The sequence below is a fragment of the Pogona vitticeps genome, chromosome 2 (genome assembly GCF_051106095.1).
Source record: "Pogona vitticeps strain Pit_001003342236 chromosome 2, PviZW2.1, whole genome shotgun sequence".
NCBI lineage: Eukaryota > Metazoa > Chordata > Lepidosauria > Squamata > Agamidae > Pogona > Pogona vitticeps.
This window is the reverse complement of record NC_135784.1, coordinates 13,282,945-13,301,462: the sequence shown is the minus strand read 5'-3', so window position 1 is coordinate 13,301,462 and position 18,518 is coordinate 13,282,945. Positions and strand designations below refer to the sequence as shown.

Genomic DNA, 18,518 nt, shown 5'->3' with positions numbered 1-18,518 from the left:
ACATCGCCAGGGAAGAAAGACCCCGAAATTTCCCAGGCTAGGACAGCTGTCAAGGCGTCAAACTTTGCATCTATGGGTCTTCCATGTAACCCCATCTTCTCTCCTGGCGCTTCCCTCTGGAGCCCGGAAGTACATTTCACTCATCACCTGGTGTGAGAAAGAGATGAAGGAAAGAGAGATACTGGAGAGTGTGCCGTCCCCTTCTCCAGATATAACCACATACACAGAGTCAAAGGATGAGGGAAAAAATCAGAGGATAAGGAGAAAGAGAAGGAGGAGAAAGACAAAGGAACAAAGGGAACCAAAGAGGAAGCAGAGGTTTGCTTAGTAGAAGAGACAGAGGAAAGAAAAGGGGTGGAACTAGGGAAAAAGGGAAGAGAGGGGGTAAAAAAAAAAGGAGAGGAAAGATGAGTTAGAAGAATATAAGCGGATGAAAAAACTGTTAGAGGATTTTCCTAATTTAAGAACAGGAGAATTGTTTCCAATACAAGAGAAATTTCAGATAAAGAATACAGTGGTGCCCCGCATAGCAATGATAATCCGTGCAGCCAAAATCGTCGCTATACGGATTCGTTGCTATGCGAAATTAAAAAGCCCATGGGAATGCATTGAAACCCCTTCAATGCGTTCCTATGGGCTTAAAACTTACCTTTTAAGCAAAAATCCTCCATACGGCGGCCATTTTCCCGGTAAGCGAGGAATCCGTCCCTGTTTTACATGGTGGCCATTTTGGAACCGCCGATCAGCTGGGGGAAAACATCGTTATGCGAAAATCGGTAAGCAAAACAGCTTACCGATCATCACAAAGCGATTTCCCCATCTAAAACATCGTTATGCGATCGCAAAAGCGATCGCAAAAACATCATCGCTATGCGGATTCGTCGTTAAATGGGGTGCCCGTTATGCGAGGCACCACTGTATACCAAAACCAGTAGAATGGACTGTAATGGGGGATCCAAAGGAATACGAGTGATGGAAGAAAATATCTAAACTGGATTCCTATTTCAATCAACCTCTTCAGGAGGTTGTTGTTGTGGGAAGCAATCGTCTCTGCAAGCTGAAGGGTCAAGGGAGGTTTGGACCCGCTCCCTTTTGAATTGTGAAGAAAAGAATGTGAGACCGTTGTCTGACAGTTATGAGGAGAAGAAGGTTGGACCGATTTCCGTTAGTTATGAACCGTTAAAGAATTTAAACTTGTTAGAACCAGTGGAAATGGTTATAAATCCATTTGAAATTGTTAACAATAAAAATGTTGATTCCCCCCCCCCCCCCAGAAAATACATCTGTTATTTCTGCCTCAGAAGGGGAATGTGTCAAACCCAATCATACCTGGTATCATGGATCTATCCCTGTGGTGATTCAAAGAAACTGAAAACATCAAAAACAAAATTATAAACAGATTTATTTAGCATTTGGGATGATCCAGTGACAGTTTCTTTGAATGATGGGAGAGAAGCTGAGAGGCTCAAACATCAAAGGTTAGTCTTCAAAGGGGAGAGACAACCCCCTTTAAATTAGGGGGAATATAATAATTATAATCCAATACCATCAAGTAGGTTCTGACTTCCGATTCCTCAGAGAGATACCTAAACCACTCAGCTATTATAATCCACATGGCATTAGAAGCCTATTTTTTTTAAAAAATGTTGATGTGTAGATGAAAACTTAAGCAAGAGAAGAATGACCAGACTAGACGGCGCTCAGCTGCCTTCCAGTCCAGGAGAATTGAGCTTTGGGGACCTAGATTTCATGGATTCATCCTCAGAGATTTATTTTAGCCCCAGAAATGGCTTCTGAAATATGAAGAAAAAGGTAGGATGATGTGTTCAGGGTTGAAATTACACTCTGAATGTCCTATCCGCTGCTTGATCTTTAGGGACAAGAAGTGTGTTCTGGGCATACTCACTGTAATAGAAGACAACCCCAGCAGCCATCAGGAGGAGAGCAACCAGGACTCCCAAGACGATTCCCACAGTGGGCCACACATTACCTAAAACAAAACAAAAAAGGGGCACAGATGTGGCTGTTTAAGGATCGTGTCACCAGGAGGTCCTGAGGGAGGTGGTGCTCGACTGACCCAGCAACCTCTCAGATGTGAAAAAGGAGCTTCGTCGATGGGCTAAATCCCTCCCTGCCCTCGGCCTGATCCAATCAATACAAGGCCTTCCCTCTAAATACAGCAGGATCTCCGGGGAGAACCCGAAACCTTTCACCAATCAAGGCATATGGTTTGAACCAAGAGTTAACCAAGGCATCAGAGCCCTAAGAGCCACGGAGGGCTCCAAACTCCCTGAAAAGATCTCACGCTTTCCACACTCCCCACAGAAGAGCACTGTGAAGGACAGGAGGCTAGTGCGCCATCCTCAAACAAAAATGTACAGGAGGAGACATTTGGATATGTAGAAGGAGTGCTTATAGAGATAGAGGAGGAAGGAGTGAGTGAAGAAGAAGATGTTAGAAGTATGTCTGGCGGAAGACAAGGAGGAGGGTAGAGGGGAGGAGCAAGAGTCGATAGTGTGGGAGGAGGTTATAAAAGAGTGGGGTGATGCGCGGGAGTTTAGAGTAGAAACAGACCAGATGCAGAGACATACTAGGGATTGCGTGGTTCAAACAGAGAGAAGTAAAACTACTTCTAAGAAGGTCTGTGATTTGTCAAAAGGTTTTCCAAACCTGACTGGTGGAGGATTGCTCCCGGATCCAGGCATACTGAGGCAGGAGGGCAAGGGGGCTAGACCACTAGAATGCACGGTAGTGGTCTACACCCGCAATCAAGGTGGAGGGAGGAAGCTGATTCGTCGCAGTCCCTCTTTCAACAATCTAGCTCTCGAAGGGGACTGGGCAAGACACCCCTGTTGCGGGACAATATGCGTGGTAAGGAGTACCCCCTTGAGGGTGGTAACGGATCACAAGCACTTTGGTCCAGCCCCAATGTGAGGAGTGACCTGTTCATGCCAGAAGCGAAGGTCTTGAGTTACAAGATTCTACCAGAATTGAGTTGTTTTGATCCACCTGATCTAGTTGAACCCGAAGTTGATGTAAATAAAGTTGAACGTGTTGGATTTTTAAAACCACTTCCGTCTCTTATTCCAGCCAAAATGAAGGAACTGTCACCAGCTTTTGAAGAACCTGATCAGAAGCACGTGTTTGTTTGTTTGTTTTTTTTTGTCCAGAACATGCTATAGCCCTGCAGAGAGTTTCTGCCCAGGATGGTGCTCTTTTTTAAAGGCCCACCACATGGGGAAGTTCCTCTCCCACGCCACGGCCTCCCCTCCCCTGCAGCTGCTCACCACCAGGCGCTTCCCAGGCCAAGACCAGAGGCTCAGTCAGGCCAGTGTGATCGATGTGGCATCGTTAGAGCTCTCTGTCTTTGGGGTTGATCTCAATGCTGAGCCAGGCGTGGTAGGTCCCATTGGAGTTGGGAGCGACGCTCCTCCGGAAGGTGTCCTCCTCCATGATCTCCCCGCCCTTCCTCCAGGTGGCTTCGATCTCCTTGGGGTAGAAGCCATGGGCCTGGCAGACCAGCATCTCCCTCCCTTCGGAGAGGAACATGCGGATCACCTTCCCTACTGGGGCCTCTGCAAAAATGACAAAATGAGCATCAATGGAGGCACCCACACCTCTCTTAATTGTGTGACTAGACAGCGAATTTATTCACTGGACTGGGCTAAACATTGTCTGAGAAGAAAAACAATCCTTGCATCCACACACAAGGATCAGGTGGTTTGGGGACAGGAAGTCACACCGCACTTTGAAGCAAACCTATTAAGCCCTTTCCTTCCAGCCTGTTCCCAAAGCTGCCCAAAATGTGAGATACAGTAACGTGCAGTATAACCTGAAGTTTCTGGCAGGGAGGGATGGTGTCTCTGGGGAGCAGAAAGGGATCTTCTGGTGATCACCCATCCCCACTCAACCATCCCATTCTGAGACTGAATAGCATAGATGTAGATTCTCCATGGTCCCTTGGGAACCCTCACACTGGGTGTCAAGGGAGGACGTCCCTGTTTGCAACCGAAGAGCCTCACGGCTTCTGGTAGAGGAACCCCTGGCCCCTTGGATGAACTGACTCCGATCCCGTGGACAGTCAGATCTGAGAAGGGGCTCTGAAGGGCTCCTGCCTCAAAAGGAAGAGGCTGCAGCTGAAGCTCCTTTCTATCTGAGAATCCTTTCATTCTTTGATGAATCTTGGGATTAAAGCCCGTAGCCTCATCAAACAAAAACAAAAAACCCTCCTCACAATCTTGGGTCACTCTTCAAGAGACGGGTCCCCTGATGACCAGAGTGCAACCATGCAGTGCAATACTTATCTGGGAAAGCACTGAAGGGAAATTTTGAAAAAAAAAAGTATGAAAAAAATCAAATTAGAGACAGCAGAAAGAGAGGGAACATTGGCAGCACAGACCACAATGCAAAACCCAGGAGAAGATGCCACAGAAAACGTCACCCTAGAAAACACCAGCAGGGCTGCTCTGCATTGATCCTTGTGATTATTTGGGCCAGAAACAGAAATCAATCAAGTGATCAATTTAATGGCATCCCCTACTCAACAGGCTCTCTCTGGGAGGCACAGGAGATGAGTGTACTTCATCCCCCCCCCCGACTGCAGTCCAAAGCAGGGAATAAATGTCAGCCAGACTCCTTTTGGGCAAATCATAAGCCGAGGGGCTGTTTGGGTCAAAGGTGGGAGCAAGCGAGAGAGGGGAGGAGGCAGAGAAGATGGAACCAGTCCCCTGGAAATAGACCTCCTTGCTCCTCCATCCCATCCCTCACCTCTCCTCAGCAGCCTCTCCTTCCCATACTCCAGGAATCTTTGCAGTTCCTCAAGGCATTTCCCCTCCAGGTAGGTCTTCAGTGTCTGGGCAAAGGCAGGATCCTTCTCCCTTGGGATCGGCCGCCGTCCAGGTGAGGGTTTCTGTGTCGAGGGCGAGGTGATACCCCACAAAAGGGCAGAAGGGGTGGCCCCACATAGGGGGGGAAATCCCCTATTCCCTGCCACCTCTGGGCCCCCAGAAAAGAGGTTGCCCCCACAAACACACACCCACATCTGCCTCTTCTCTGCTAGATCTTCTTCCCCACTTCCACTCCGCCCCTGGAAAAATGGAGCTGACTCTTCCTCCAGCACTTGTGGGTCAGAAAGGCTGCCACAGACAGCCCCTCCCCAGCCGACCCCAAAGGGCCTTCGGGGGTTGTCTCCCTCCCCATTTGCACCCTTGGTGGGGTCTGATCATCTCACCCCCATCTTGGCTGCAATTTCTGGCAACCCCAGAAGAGAAAAAGCAAGCCCTCTCTCTTCTGCTCCACTGTCTCATGGAGATGGTATTTGGGGTGTGGGTGTGCCTGAGGTTTGGGGGAATCCTCTTCTTCCTCAATTCGGGGAGGACTCCCCCAGGTCTCCCCTCCCCCCCGCTTACACGTAGAAGACTTCCACCAAGATCTACCCGTGTCACTCGCGCGAGTCAGGAGGTGAGGCTGAGGAGCCTAACGCCGAGGGAAGAAAAGACAAGAAATTGGGCCTTCTCGGCAGTGGCTCCTCACCTCTGGAATAATCTACCTCCTGATACCCTCGCTGGGTATTTTTAAAAAATCAACTAAAAACACTGATGTTTCGGCAGGCCTTCCCCTCAGCCAATTCCTGATTTTCCCTTCTTTCCTTCTCCTAGTGTCTCTTCCATTTTGCCTAAAGTTTTCCCCTTATTTTAAAATTGTTTTTAATTACAGTGGTGCCTCGCACAACGATTGCTTCATACAACGATGAATTCACACAGCGATGGGTTTTTCTGAGGAACTTCCCCCATCGTTTAACGATGTTCTCTATGGGGGAATTTCACTTAACGATGTCCCTTTTTGCTCATTTAAAAGTGTCTTAAAATGTTTGAAACCTGTTTTAAATGATTGGATTCCATAGTGCACCTTGTGAAACATGTGCAAACTTAATTTGGTTTTGTTCTGAGTCTTCATTAATTTTTGGTGATTTTTTTATTTTCCCCATTTAAATCAATTGAATGGACAGTTCAATGCATTTAAATAGGAAAAACAAAAAATCACCAAAAATTAAGGACGACTCAGAACAACACCAAATTAAGTGTGCATAGGGTTCAGGAGGTGGGCTAACGATTGCAAGCATTTAAAACCTGTTCCAAACATTGTAAGACCCTTAAAAATGAGCGGAAAGGGACATCGGAAAAGACTTCAAAAGCACTGAAGCTGGCTTCAGTGCTTTTGAAGCTCTCCCGTTTTCAATGGCAAAGCCATTGAAATGTGTTGAGTCGGCTTCAATACATTCCAATGGAGGAAACATTGTTTCACTCAACAATGTTTCCTATGGGTTTTTTCACTTAAAGATGGCAATCTGTTCCAATTGGAACGGATTAACCAATTTTCAATTCATTCCTATGGGAAATGGTGTTTCACAGAACGATGTTTCACACAACGTTGATTTTTTTGGAACCAATTAACATCGTTGTGTGAGGCACCACTGTATATTGTAATATTCTTGTTGTAAGCCGCCTAGAGTGGTCTTAAGTGACTAGATAGGCGGGATACAAATAAAAATAAATAAATAAGACTGGCAGCCATCTTGCAAGAGCCTTGATCCCCCTTTTTCCTTCATTAACTCTCGACCACCTACTTGGAGGGAGGAAAACCCACACATTCTGGAGCTTCTGCATGGAAAAGGGGCTCCATCTTGCTCAAGACGAAAAGGGCAGAGGATTTGGGGGTAAATGGGGAGGAGATCCGCTTTGCCCCAAAGCAAAAGGGCTTTGGTGCTGTGGCCTGATTTCAGGTCCTTCCCCTGCCCAAGATGGCTGCTGGCTGATCCCAACATAAAGTGACCCTGTGCCATGAGTTCAGCCAAAGAAGATCTGGAATCTGAGGGGTTAATTACAGCTGAGGGAAATGCTGGGAAATTAGTGTCACAGACAGCTGAATCACCACCAGATTCTGCTCCCCCACAAGAACTAGCCAGAGTGAGGGACAAGCTTCAGCAGAGACTGAGAACACGAAGATCTGAGGCTCGCATGAATGTCTCACACAGGAACATCAGGTCGACCAGCCCTGAATTTTAACAAGATGGAATGTTTCGAGGAGTTTGATTATTGTTGCTCTGATATAATTTGTACCTAGAGGTTTGGAAGGCTCTGGAAGCAACAAGTCAATTCTCTGGCTCTCATCCACACTCCTGCTTATCTTGAACCTTGCTCTCTTGACCCTTGGCTTTTGGACTCTGATTTCTGACTACGGTCTATGTTTTGGCTTTGACAGTTTGGCATTTGTTTTGTAACTCCTGGACTTCTGACTCTGGACTGACTTATTGGATATTTGCCTGCTGTGTCCCCTGGAAACGTGACACCCTGAAAGACACCGATCACCCAAATTACCCCCATACTCCTGACACATGTATTTATTTATTTATTTATTTATTTATTTATTTATTTATTTATTTATTTATTTATTTATTTAATTATTTAATTAAATAAATAAATAAATAAATAAATAAATAAATAAATAATTAATTAATTAATACCCTGCCTATCTGGCCCACTGGACCACTCTAGGCGGCTTCCACATATAAAATCAAATAATAAAACATTGACAAATACATAATAAACAAAAACAGCAGTAAAAATAAAAAGGAAAAGAAAAAATCAAGAGTTGGCTGGAGGGAAGGCCTGAATAAACAGCCATGTTTTAAATTGGGTTTTAAAGGTGCCCAGCGTGGGGGCCGCGTGAATCGCCGGAGGGAGATTGTTCCAGAGGTGAGGAGCCACCGCCGAGAAGGCCCGGTTTTGTGTCTTCTCCTTCCGGGCCTCTCTCGGCGTCAGGCTCCTCAGCATCACCTCCTGACTCGCGCGGGTGATCTGGGTAGACCTTGGTGGGAGGAGGCATTCCGCCAAATATCGAGGTCCTAAACCATTTAGGGCCTTATAAGTAAGCATTAAAACTTTGAAGTTGACACGGAAACAGATGGGCAGCCAATGCAATGCGGCCAGCGTTGGAGAGATGTGTTGATATTTTCTCACTCCTGTAAGGAGTATTTTCTTTTTGCATTCCTTCCGTACAATGACCGGCCCTACAGGCCCAGAATTCGTGGCTCTCCCACAGAACTCAATTAAGGCTGATGTTAATTGGAGTGTGAGGCTGACTGATCTTACTGGAACTAGCAGGTAAAAAGTGGGAGAGGCAGGAGATCAGGTGTATTTCTCATCTTGACTGGGACTCCAGTCGTGATGAGAAACTGGGAGAAGAGGGTTGACCCTTTGCCAAATCTGGGCCACCCACCTCTGCCTTTTATTCTAAAGATTCCTATAAATTCTAAAGATCCATCCATACAAAGAAAATCAAATGGCTGAAACCCTGTTGCTCAATGTAGTAACTCACAATTAGAGTAAAGTCACTGAATCAGTTGGGATTTGGAGAGTCTACTCCTCTGTAAGTTCCAATGATCCAAAGGGACCTACTCTAGTAGCAACTTACTATGTTAAGCCACAGGATTTCAGCCACTAATTAGACGCAATGAACACCAACACAAACATCTAGAGAGACGAAACAAGCAAAGGAAAACAACCCTTGGATGTGCCGCTGGTCTTTTTGTCACATCAGTGTTGTGTTTTGTTTGAAGAATTTAGCAGATGTCCAGCAGAAAGAAGCACAATGAACGAAGTCAGTCCTTCTTTAGAGGTATTTTACTTGAGATGATAAGCAGTAGTAGTAGAAAATAACAGTAGATATACAGCAGTTAACAGCAAACGAACACACCTACACACGTAACTCTTCACCAACATTAACCCACACCAAGTACTGGCGTTTTTGCCTTATATACAATGTCTCTTATCAGCTACAGCTGTGATGTCTTGCAGCTGTTCTTTTAGTAAGTCTTTCCAGAATCTCAGGGAACAAATGCCGGTTTAACCATACCACGACAATCAGACCCCAAAATAATCAAGGGGAAAGGTCTCCAAGCTACTGCCCTCTACCTGCCATGGACTACGAAGCCCATCGACCCCAATCAGAACACAAATGGAAGAAGCGGCTTGGAGGTTGCCTAGTGGATGCTGTCTAGGATTCTAATGGTGATCGGAAGTGACACCTTTCTTCCCTCTCCCAAGTGCACTTTTTTCTTTCTTGGACTTTCTCCCTTCTTTCTGGTTTATCTGCACAATATTCCCATCCTGTTTTTCCGACAACTCTCTCAGAGAGAAGTGTGAATGCACTGTGAACCAACCACTGTGGATCAGGACTCTTTTAGCTCTTAGTTTAAGGGAACTCTTCAGGAACAATCACGGATACCCCTGTGGTGATAAATACCCACAGTTCAGGGTATTTAACAGAGAAACCCCACCATATTAGCTCTGCCTTGCTGACCCTCTTGATGGTCCTTCCATGGGTGTCCACACACATCTGACTTCCCTTCCTGTGTTTACTGAGGCTGGAACTGGATGGACCCGTCACACTCCCCACATCTCCCATGGGGCTAATCTGATGAACAGTTTGTGGAGTGAGGAGAGAGTTTTGACTGGGCTGGAACCCCTGTTTCCTTCTTTCCAATCATCACCTCTCCTCACTTTCCTCCCCTGCAAGGGACAAGAACAAATGTGGGGGTTGGGCAAAATCCTGACGTCTCTCCTGCCCTCCGCTCACCTCCGCTGTGGTTGTAGCGATCCTTCAGGATGGCCAGGACCTCTCTGAACACCTGCTCGTTGGCCTGTTCTATCTGGGTGTTCCTCTCCCACTATTCCGGATCCTCTTCTTCCATCATCTTCTCCATCCAGGGCGCTCGAGGCTGCACTCTCCGGGTGATGCTGTCATAATGGTTAAAGAGCTGGCTGTCCACGTATCCCACTGTGATGTATTTGGTAAAGCCCTGATGGGGTTCAGACAGTGGAGAAATAGTGCACGGAGTGCGAGGAGGAGCCTGGAAACGGGCGGAGAGAATGGGCAGAATTAGGAGGGCCTGCAGATGAGGGGGGGAACTGGGAAACCCTGAACCCCCCACTCCTTTAGATACACTTTTCAGACAGTTCCCACACTAAGGTCTCTCTGTGGGGTAAGAGGTGGATCCTCACAAGCAAGAAACACAAAAGACAAGGCATTGGGGGGAGGGCAAGACACCCCCCAAAAAGAGGGGGTGCAGAAGTAGGAAAACTGAAGAAGGATGTCTTTGGAGGAAGGATGGGGTGCAAGGAGGATTAAAAAAGGGGGTGTTCAAAGGTAGGATGTCTGGAATTGGAAATCAGTGGTCGAAAAAACATTTATACGCCGTTTCATGGAAATCATCTCATCTGTTTCCCATCCTGTATTTGCACACCTATTGTTCCAGCAGTAGCTTTTTAAAAATCAAGATTAGACTGTGATAATGACATAGAAAAGGAGCCTTTTAGCACGTTTTCTCTCCTTGCATTGTGTGTGTGTTGGGGGGGTAGTCACTGGGGAATAAAGTCTGTTTGAGAAGAAGGACCTAAGGAGCAAAGTGGGTCTGTGAGTATCTAGAATTCACCTGTTTTTTGTAAGAAAAGCTGATTTTATTGAAAACCCACGAAGATGATGTGCCTGTAAGCCTCCTTAGTACATCTTCTCTGACAGAAAGCTATTTTTTTAAATGTCAGTAGAAAGCATGCCTCTGAATATGTGCAGAGTACACAACAGGCTTCCTCACAAGGGCCCCTTGTTTACTGGACTCTTGTCCAAGGGCAAAAGTTAGGGTGGTGCTATGTGTTGGAATTAGACCTGAGGAAAACATTCAATCCTCCTGGAGAAATCTGGGGGGGGGGGGACACAAAGGCTGTTTTTGTGGCCTTGCCAGCCAAGAAGCCTCTTGGAGCAGCCATTTTGAAGGAGGAGGGGGCCATTTTGTGTCCCTTCCCTCTACCTGACAGGCAACCGTCTGCGTGTGCAAAATGGCAGCCAAGAGGGAACTTTTCCTTTTCCTTCACAATTTTTATCTCCTCGGAGCAGAAGGAGTTCAACTTTTCGGGGAGGCTGGCCAACGCAGAGCCAAAACTGAAAGCCACGCCAACTTGGCCGGGAAGGATGCCATGCGTCATGGATACGGCGTCTTGTTTTCCCCTCCCAGAGGCCAGGCTCTGAGCGAGGAATCTGTATTGAGGGAAGCAGTGTCTTTCCATCGTATTTCCTGCACCAGGTGCACTCCCCTCACATTCTCCTCTCAATCCTGCCACCTTCACAGCTGCATCTGGTGGAGACATGTGGGAGAGGCCCTTCCCTTTGGTGGTGGTTCCTTTTGACTTTGGAACTCCCTGCCACTGGCGGCCAGCCTGGCTCCACCTTTGTGCTCCTTCCTCAGGCTGATGAAGACCTTTCTCTTCAGGCAGGCTTTACTTGAGTGGCTGCCTGAGTGGGGTTTCAAATGGATTGTTGTACTTTACGCCCTGGAATGGGTCCTGGTGTTACTTTTTTATTATGTTTTTTGGTTTGATCTTTTTAGTATTTGTAAACTTACTGTTTCTAGTTTTAAATACTAGAATTATGTCAGCAGCCTCGGGTACTTTTTAAGGGGAATGGAGGGGAAAAAATTAAATATACACCTATATTTTTGGCCAGTTGAATGCTTGATTTCTGCTTCAGGCAAGCCTTGTGCAGCATTTCAAGGAGGAATCAAGCCATGGATTCAGCCTTCTGGCCCATATCCTGCATCTCTGGCAGGAACCAATTAAATTTTACAACATTCCAGTTTGACAACAGCCTTATGAAGCAGGCTCAATTGAGACATGCAAAATTTGAGTTGCATTGAGGTTGCAAAGGCCTCTCACTGCCCCCCCCCCATAAATGCTAGGATTGAGTGGGATTTGAATCAAGATCTTTTGCATCTATGCATTATCCTCTGGAGGTTGCGAGAGCCACAAATTCAGCACTTAATTTCTCTTTCCCAGCTGGGTTTTCTTTCCCATGATCACGATTTCTTCATTTGCCATGGAAATAAATCTCAACATTAGCTTGAAAAGTCCTTCCATGGGTCCCACGGTGGAGGCTGTACCATTCCCCCCCCCTTTCTGCACTCTTTTTAAAAAGCTCATTAAAAGAAATCATAAATATTAAAAATCTGTGTATGCAGAAAAGGAGAATCGAGGTGGGAAAGTATCAGTGAAAAGGGGAGGAAGTCCTTCATATTCATACCCTCTGGGCCTGTCTAGAGTGCCTGTTCTGGATGTCAAGTGGATGGAGCTACCAAGGGACATCAGGTGGAGTGGGGGGAAGAGAGATGTACCATTTAATGTGCCCCCCCCCTCTGAACAGCAAACAACTGCTTGAAGCACAATCGCCTGCCAATTAAGCATTTACTCCCATCACTGTGGAGAGTCAAAGGGAGTGAAAACAATTATGTTGCTCCTCTCCTTCTGTTCCGTCCCCCCCCCCCCCCGCTTCTCTTCCCTGGCCCTCCTCAAAATGTTCATTGATTTATAGTGGTCTCAGTCTTTTTCTTTTCCCGATCTCGGGGAGGAAAAAAGCCCCCCCCCAAAAAAAAGAATGATCAAGAAACTCACCAAGCGCCGGGGATACTTTAGTACCGGAGGGGAGGGCCCGGCTTGGCTCAACGAGGAGCAAGAGGGCAACCCCCGCCAGCCAAAAGTGAAGCGCCATCGTCTCGCTCCGAAGTCGCTACGCTTTTGCGCCTGCAGCTCTCCCTGGCAAAAGGTTGAACCAGAAGTCACAGGAATATCTCCACCTCCCGAAGGAGAACAGAGAGTGCGGATTGGCTGCGGGGAAAAATATTCCACCAATAGACAAGAGGATCCGGGATATTGTCATCGGCTGCCAGGTAGAGGACGCACACAGGCCAGACATAGCTGGAAAGCCAAAGAGAGTTCCCCGGGAATCCCCTTTGAAGTGACGCACCTGCCATGGAGGGGGAGGGGCAGGAGACTAAAGGGGGATGATTAGGTTATCTGGAGGCTAGGTCCTGCTAGCAAAAGAGCGGTGTTGTTGTGCGGGCAGACCTTTTGTCCAGCGCCGGGCCTACACAGGTTGAGCCCTGTCAAATTTTCCTCCGGCTTGTAATCATGGCCAAGGGGGGGATTCGAACTCAGGCCTCCTGAATCTTAGTTCATCAGGCTGCCCACCATACCAGGTTGGCTGCTCACCCAGATTTAGTATAGGTCTGATTTCTTTGGCCAAACATACAAATAAGAATCACACTCACAACTTACAAAATCTCGGGGGGGGGATCCTAATGGGCTAAATTTAAGTTAATGTTGCCCCCAAATTACACATTTTAGATTTTCTTTCTTCTGTCAAGGAAAGAGGTCAGAAGAGTATCCAGTCAGGAGATTTCATCTAGGAATAGCTGACATTCCCATCCCACAATCTCCCTTTTTTCCTCATTCGGGGCTCTTTGAACTGGGCTAAGGCCCAAGTTGAATACAGATGAGGAGGAGTAGAGAGAAATGTGGGAGAGCAGCTCTTTCGGAGGGGGCGAGAGTGATGCCCATGCATAAAAGGAAAATCTGCCCAAAGGGGGAAAGGAAAAAAGACTAGGTTGCCTGCAGTTCCCATCCAGATGAAGTTTATCTATCTGTAGGCCAAGAGGATGAAAATAAAGCAGCGTTGTGTAAGCCGGGGAGTCAGGAAAGTTTTAAGGATCAGATCATACTTTTGCACTATTAAAGAGCAGGCCGGGTAGGTGGGGCACGTCAGCCATGGAAGGCAGCCCATCTAGGAGAAGGAAAACTCCGATTTCAAACCTCCACTGCCTTGTGGCTATATCCACTGATGGAAAAGGCTTCAGGAGTTAATCTCGAGGCAAAATCTGGAGCTGGAGCCCCGAAGGCAGCATGTATCATTCTGCCAACTCCTGCGACCTTGCTGGAACCAGTTGTATTGGCTCTTGCCTTTCCAGTGGACCATGTCAGCAATGTGGAGAGGGGGGATCTGCTGCTTGGGTAACAGCCTATCCTCCATATTACCTTACCCGGGCTTCATGCTCTGGAGAGGACACTCCTCGATTCAGAGCATGTTATCATAGTCTCTCGAGACTGAAGGATGCCTATGCCTATGCCATGTGTATGTCATATTTCATAAAATAAATGTAAAACAATTGCAACTAAAAATAACTTCTGCAATCCCCCAGAAAATACATTGTGTCTCCTCCCGATTGGTAATTCATGGCTCCCTAGATGTTCTTGGACTACAACTCCCAGAAATCCTGGCTAGCATGGCTTGCAGTGAAGGCTTCTGGGTGTTTCAGTCCAAGAACTTCTGGGGACCCAGTTCTAGAGAGGTAAAACAGAAGCGACAGGCCCCAGGCGTCAGGTTGTGAAATCTGAAGAAATCCAGAGGCAGTTTTCCGGATCTGGACAAGTCTGGACGTCTGCTTCGTTGCTGACTTTGCTGAAGGTCTTCGTAGCGCTGCTTAAAGACATCCATATTTATGGCCTCAGAAAGATCAGGGGGCCTTTCATGCCTTCCTGGCTTATTGGGAAAGGCTGCAGCTTCTGCCTGTCTTGGTGCTCAGCTTGTGTTTCAGACTGTCGATGTGTCTGATGGTGGGATCCGGTCCGGGCCAAAAACATTTCTGACAAAGTGCCCGACCTTTGCCCAGGGATTTCCTCACCGAGTGAGCTTCAGGCTCAGGTTTTTCAGGCTCGGGGACTTGCTAATACACATCATCTTTGGACAGGATTTCCAGAGGCACCAACCATAATACTGCCTCTCCTTCTCTACTGGTGGTCCACATTTGAGCTCATCTCAATACCACCTCTCCCCTCCGTACATGTGGCCATCTGTTCAGAACTGATACCGGCTGGTCACAAGCCTCTGGAGGAAGAATGGGCTCGACGTCCCTGTTGTGGGACCATTTGCGCAGTGAGGAATGCTCCTCTGAGGAATCCCACTGACCAAGAATATTTCAGGCCGGCTCCTCAATGAAAGAAGAAAGTCCAGGCGTTGGATTAGCATTATCATGGACAGAGTTTCCGTTAGACTTGGGCCCTGTTGGCCCCACCAAAGTATTTATTGAACTGCTAAGTTTTTCCACAGAACCCCATCACACTGTATATATGCAAATCCTTTCTTGGTAAGAATTGCTGATGTTGAACTTTTAAGAGATCAATGTAAAGACATGCCTCTGAGCATGTGCAGAGGCTCAGTGGTTTTGCCATTCTTAATCTGACAGGACAGCCTTCCTTTTTTTTCCTGTGACAGGAAAATGGTGACAAGTTTATAATGTTTTATTTGTTTGTTTGTTTGTTTGATTTCTAGTCCATCTTTCCCCTATTGAGCAGATCTAAGGTGGCTCATAATGGTTAAAACAAATGTGATTAAAAGCACAATAAATTGCAAAGTTAAACAAAATAATTAAACATACAATAATAATAAAAAAATAATTATCAATTAAAAAGTTAAAAACACTCTTAAAACTCACATATGCCCAGCATCCAGGGGGGAATCTATCATAGTTCTTCATTTTTAAATGTTTAAATTTTTACATTCTTGCCATCTTGAATTCATAATATACATTTATTGGTTCCACTGTTTTTAACAATTTGTAATGCCACCCAGAGTTAGGGTTGCCAGATACATGGGTACCAAAAGGAGGACAGAGAAAGACAAAAAGGAGGACAAAGGAGGACATATTGAATGATTAATTTGAATTGTTCCAGATTAAACCCACAATCTTTACAATTTTATTACAATTGCTGCCAATAAACATCTCTTAGTGAACTGACCAAGATACAGTCATGTTGAAAAATAAATTCAATGGAGTTTTTTTTTTTCAAAATACCAAAAATATTATTTAAACATCCAAAGACCTTGAAGCTGGGAAAATGTGAAGGCAAGAGGAGAAGGGGATGACAGAGGATGAGATGGTTGGACAGTATCATCGAAGCAACCAACATGAATTTGGCAGATCTCCTGAGGCAGTGGAGTTTAGGAGGGCCTGGCGTGCTCTGGTCCATGGGGTCACGAAGAGTCAGACATGACTAAACGACTAAACGAAACGACGACGAAACAGCCAATTGTACCCGAACCCACCCTGGCCCTGCTGCTGGATCCCATGGCCACTTGCACTCTGCACAGGCTCAGAGGCAACCTTGCTAATCTGGATGCCCAAACAAGGCTCCGGCACAGGAAGGGGGAAAGTGGCACCAGGCAAAACCGAATGAGGCAGCCTCCCCTCCCCCAAGGGTCGTAAGTTCAAGGCCAGGGAGTTTGGGAGTTGGAGTCCCCGAAAGGAGCTTTGAACATACAAAGTCCGGGCGCTCGCCTTCCCATCGATGCACTCGGGCGCTGCTTGCTCCTGCCTGGCTCGGTGGGCGACGCTCCACTTGCGCTGCCTTTCTGGGTTCCACGTGGGCTGGGCTGGCATGGCTGATCGTGGAGCAGCCACGGTGACGGCGGGAGGAAGCGAGGGCTGTGCTCCAGCACCAGTGGCAGGTAGCGGGGCTGGGCTGGCAGGTGGGGGTGGGGAAAGCCAGGGGGAAGGGGGTCCTTCCACTTCTCCCCCTCCCATCCAAAATTATAACATAAAATATACAAAAGACTGACATTTTAAAGGTTTTTATCTTTGCCTGCCTGATGGAGGACATTAGGCTAAAAAGGAGGACATGTCCTCCTTTTCCCAGACATCTGGCAACCCTACCCAGAGTAGACCTTTGGTCTAGATGGGCGGGGTAGAAATCTAATACAGTAAGTAAGTAAGTAAGTAAGTAAGTAAGTAAGTAAGTAAGTAAGTAAGTAAGTAAGTAAGTAAATAAATAAATAAATAAATAAATAAATAAATAAATAAATAAATAAATAAATAAATAAATAAATAAATAAATAAATGGGGTTGAGAGGGACAGAACAGGATCTTGAGGGACAGCATGGGCCATCGGCCAGGGTGTTGAATAAGAGTCCTCAAACTAACAAATATCCCTTTCTTTTGTAAAAGAAGCTGGTTGTACTTCAAAGCTGGAAGGATGCCAGTGCCTCTCATCCGGCTCAGTGACTTCTTTTTTAAAAACTTGAAAGCCAGTTTTAAAATGTCACTTTAGATACCTGCTTCTGAACATGCCGGAGAACGTGACAGGTTGACTTCCTTGTTTGATGAGAAAATCCTTCCTCTTCTCCAATAGCAAATATTCAGAAAGTGCCCAGTGTTGGAATTAGCACTGAGTGAAGTTCATCCTGATTGAGTTTCTCAGGGTCATCCCTGAACAATGTGGCTGAGAAATACTGCTTTTTTTTTTTCAAAGGATGTGATCTTGCCAGCCATGCAGCCTCTCTGTGCCGCTGTTTCTGAGCAGGAGGGCGCCATTTTGAGACCTTCTCAAGGGCGCCATTTTGTGTCCTTCTCTCTTGTCTGAAATCTAATACAGTAAGTAAGTAAGTAAGTAAGTAAGTAAGTAAGTAAGTAAGTAAGTAAGTAAGTAAGTAAGTAAGTAAGTAAGTAAGTAGATAGATAGATAGATAGATAGATAGATAGATAGATAGATAGATAGATAGATAGATAGATAGATAGATAGATATAGATAGATAGATAGATAGATAGATAGATAGATAGATAGATAGATAAATAAATAAATAAATAAATAAATAAATAAATAAATGGGGTTGAGAGGGACAGAACACGATATTGAGGGACAGCATGGGCCATCGGCCAGGGTGTTGAATAAGAGTCCTCAAACTTCCGGCTTGACGTCGTGACGATACAGTCCAGGGTGACAGAGCTCTGCTCCCCGAGACTGCTTTTCAGCCTGCTAGGGAGCCCCAAGGGGCTTAAGTCACCCCGGAGAGGTGACGAGCGAGGGGGAGATACCTGTAGATCACAAAGATAATGGCAATTGTCTTCGTTTGATCCAGGAAACTCCCCAAACCAGGAGGAGGAAAACAAACTGCTTGCTTGCTAGCGGTTTGTCCAAGTCATCGGCTGCCAAAGAAAAACAGCACTAAGTTTTGGATATTTTACATCGTGTTATCAACCTGGGTGAGACTATTTTTCTTTCCCTTTTTACTAACTCTATCAACATTCCTGACGAAAATAACTTCTTAAAAGAAAGAACGATTCTAAGCCGTCCCCTAGCTGGTGAAAGGAAGCGGCGACCAAAGAGAGGAGCGGTTCGCTGCTCTGAAGGGGAGGCTAAGAAGACACGGCAAGTCTATCCTATCAAACATTAATCTGTATTTGTTAGAAACTCTTCGAAAGCAATAGAGGGGAAATAACGAGTGTTTTTTTTTTTGGACCTAATATTGCAAATGGAGATCGGGAATCATCTTTCCAGGCATTAAAGAGTGGACACAAACTCTGAAACTTTGTTGTGTCTAAACAGTGGAACTGGCGGTGAGCCCAGATGAAGAGCAACAGTTATCTCTTATGATGACCTTGGCTTAGCTATAACTTTTAAAGCCTGTTTTTTTTTCCTGTTTCCTTTTTGGACCTGCAGCTTGGATTAATTACAGATGATTACAGACAATTAACTCTTGGATTACAAATAATAAACCTGATGGCTTTCAGATCAAGCTGGATTTACAATTAAAAACTCTAGATCATCTGGTCAGACTTGGATATATACGTCGAGAACTGGACA

At 46.0% G+C, this 18,518-nt stretch overlaps 1 pseudogene across 1 annotated transcript; it reads right to left on the bottom strand.

Moving 5' to 3' along the window:
* Positions 1 to 1,733: 1,733 nt before the first annotated feature.
* LOC110070237 (class I histocompatibility antigen, F10 alpha chain-like) lies at positions 1,734 to 16,318 on the bottom strand (annotated as a pseudogene). The gene is made up of 7 exons (XR_013542374.1): positions 16,217 to 16,318; positions 12,498 to 12,710; positions 9,637 to 9,910; positions 8,151 to 8,155; positions 4,768 to 4,979; positions 3,288 to 3,575; positions 1,734 to 1,990 (listed from the first exon to the last, which is right to left on the bottom strand). The product of XR_013542374.1 is annotated as a class I histocompatibility antigen, F10 alpha chain-like (transcript).
* Positions 16,319 to 18,518: the final 2,200 nt, after the last annotated feature.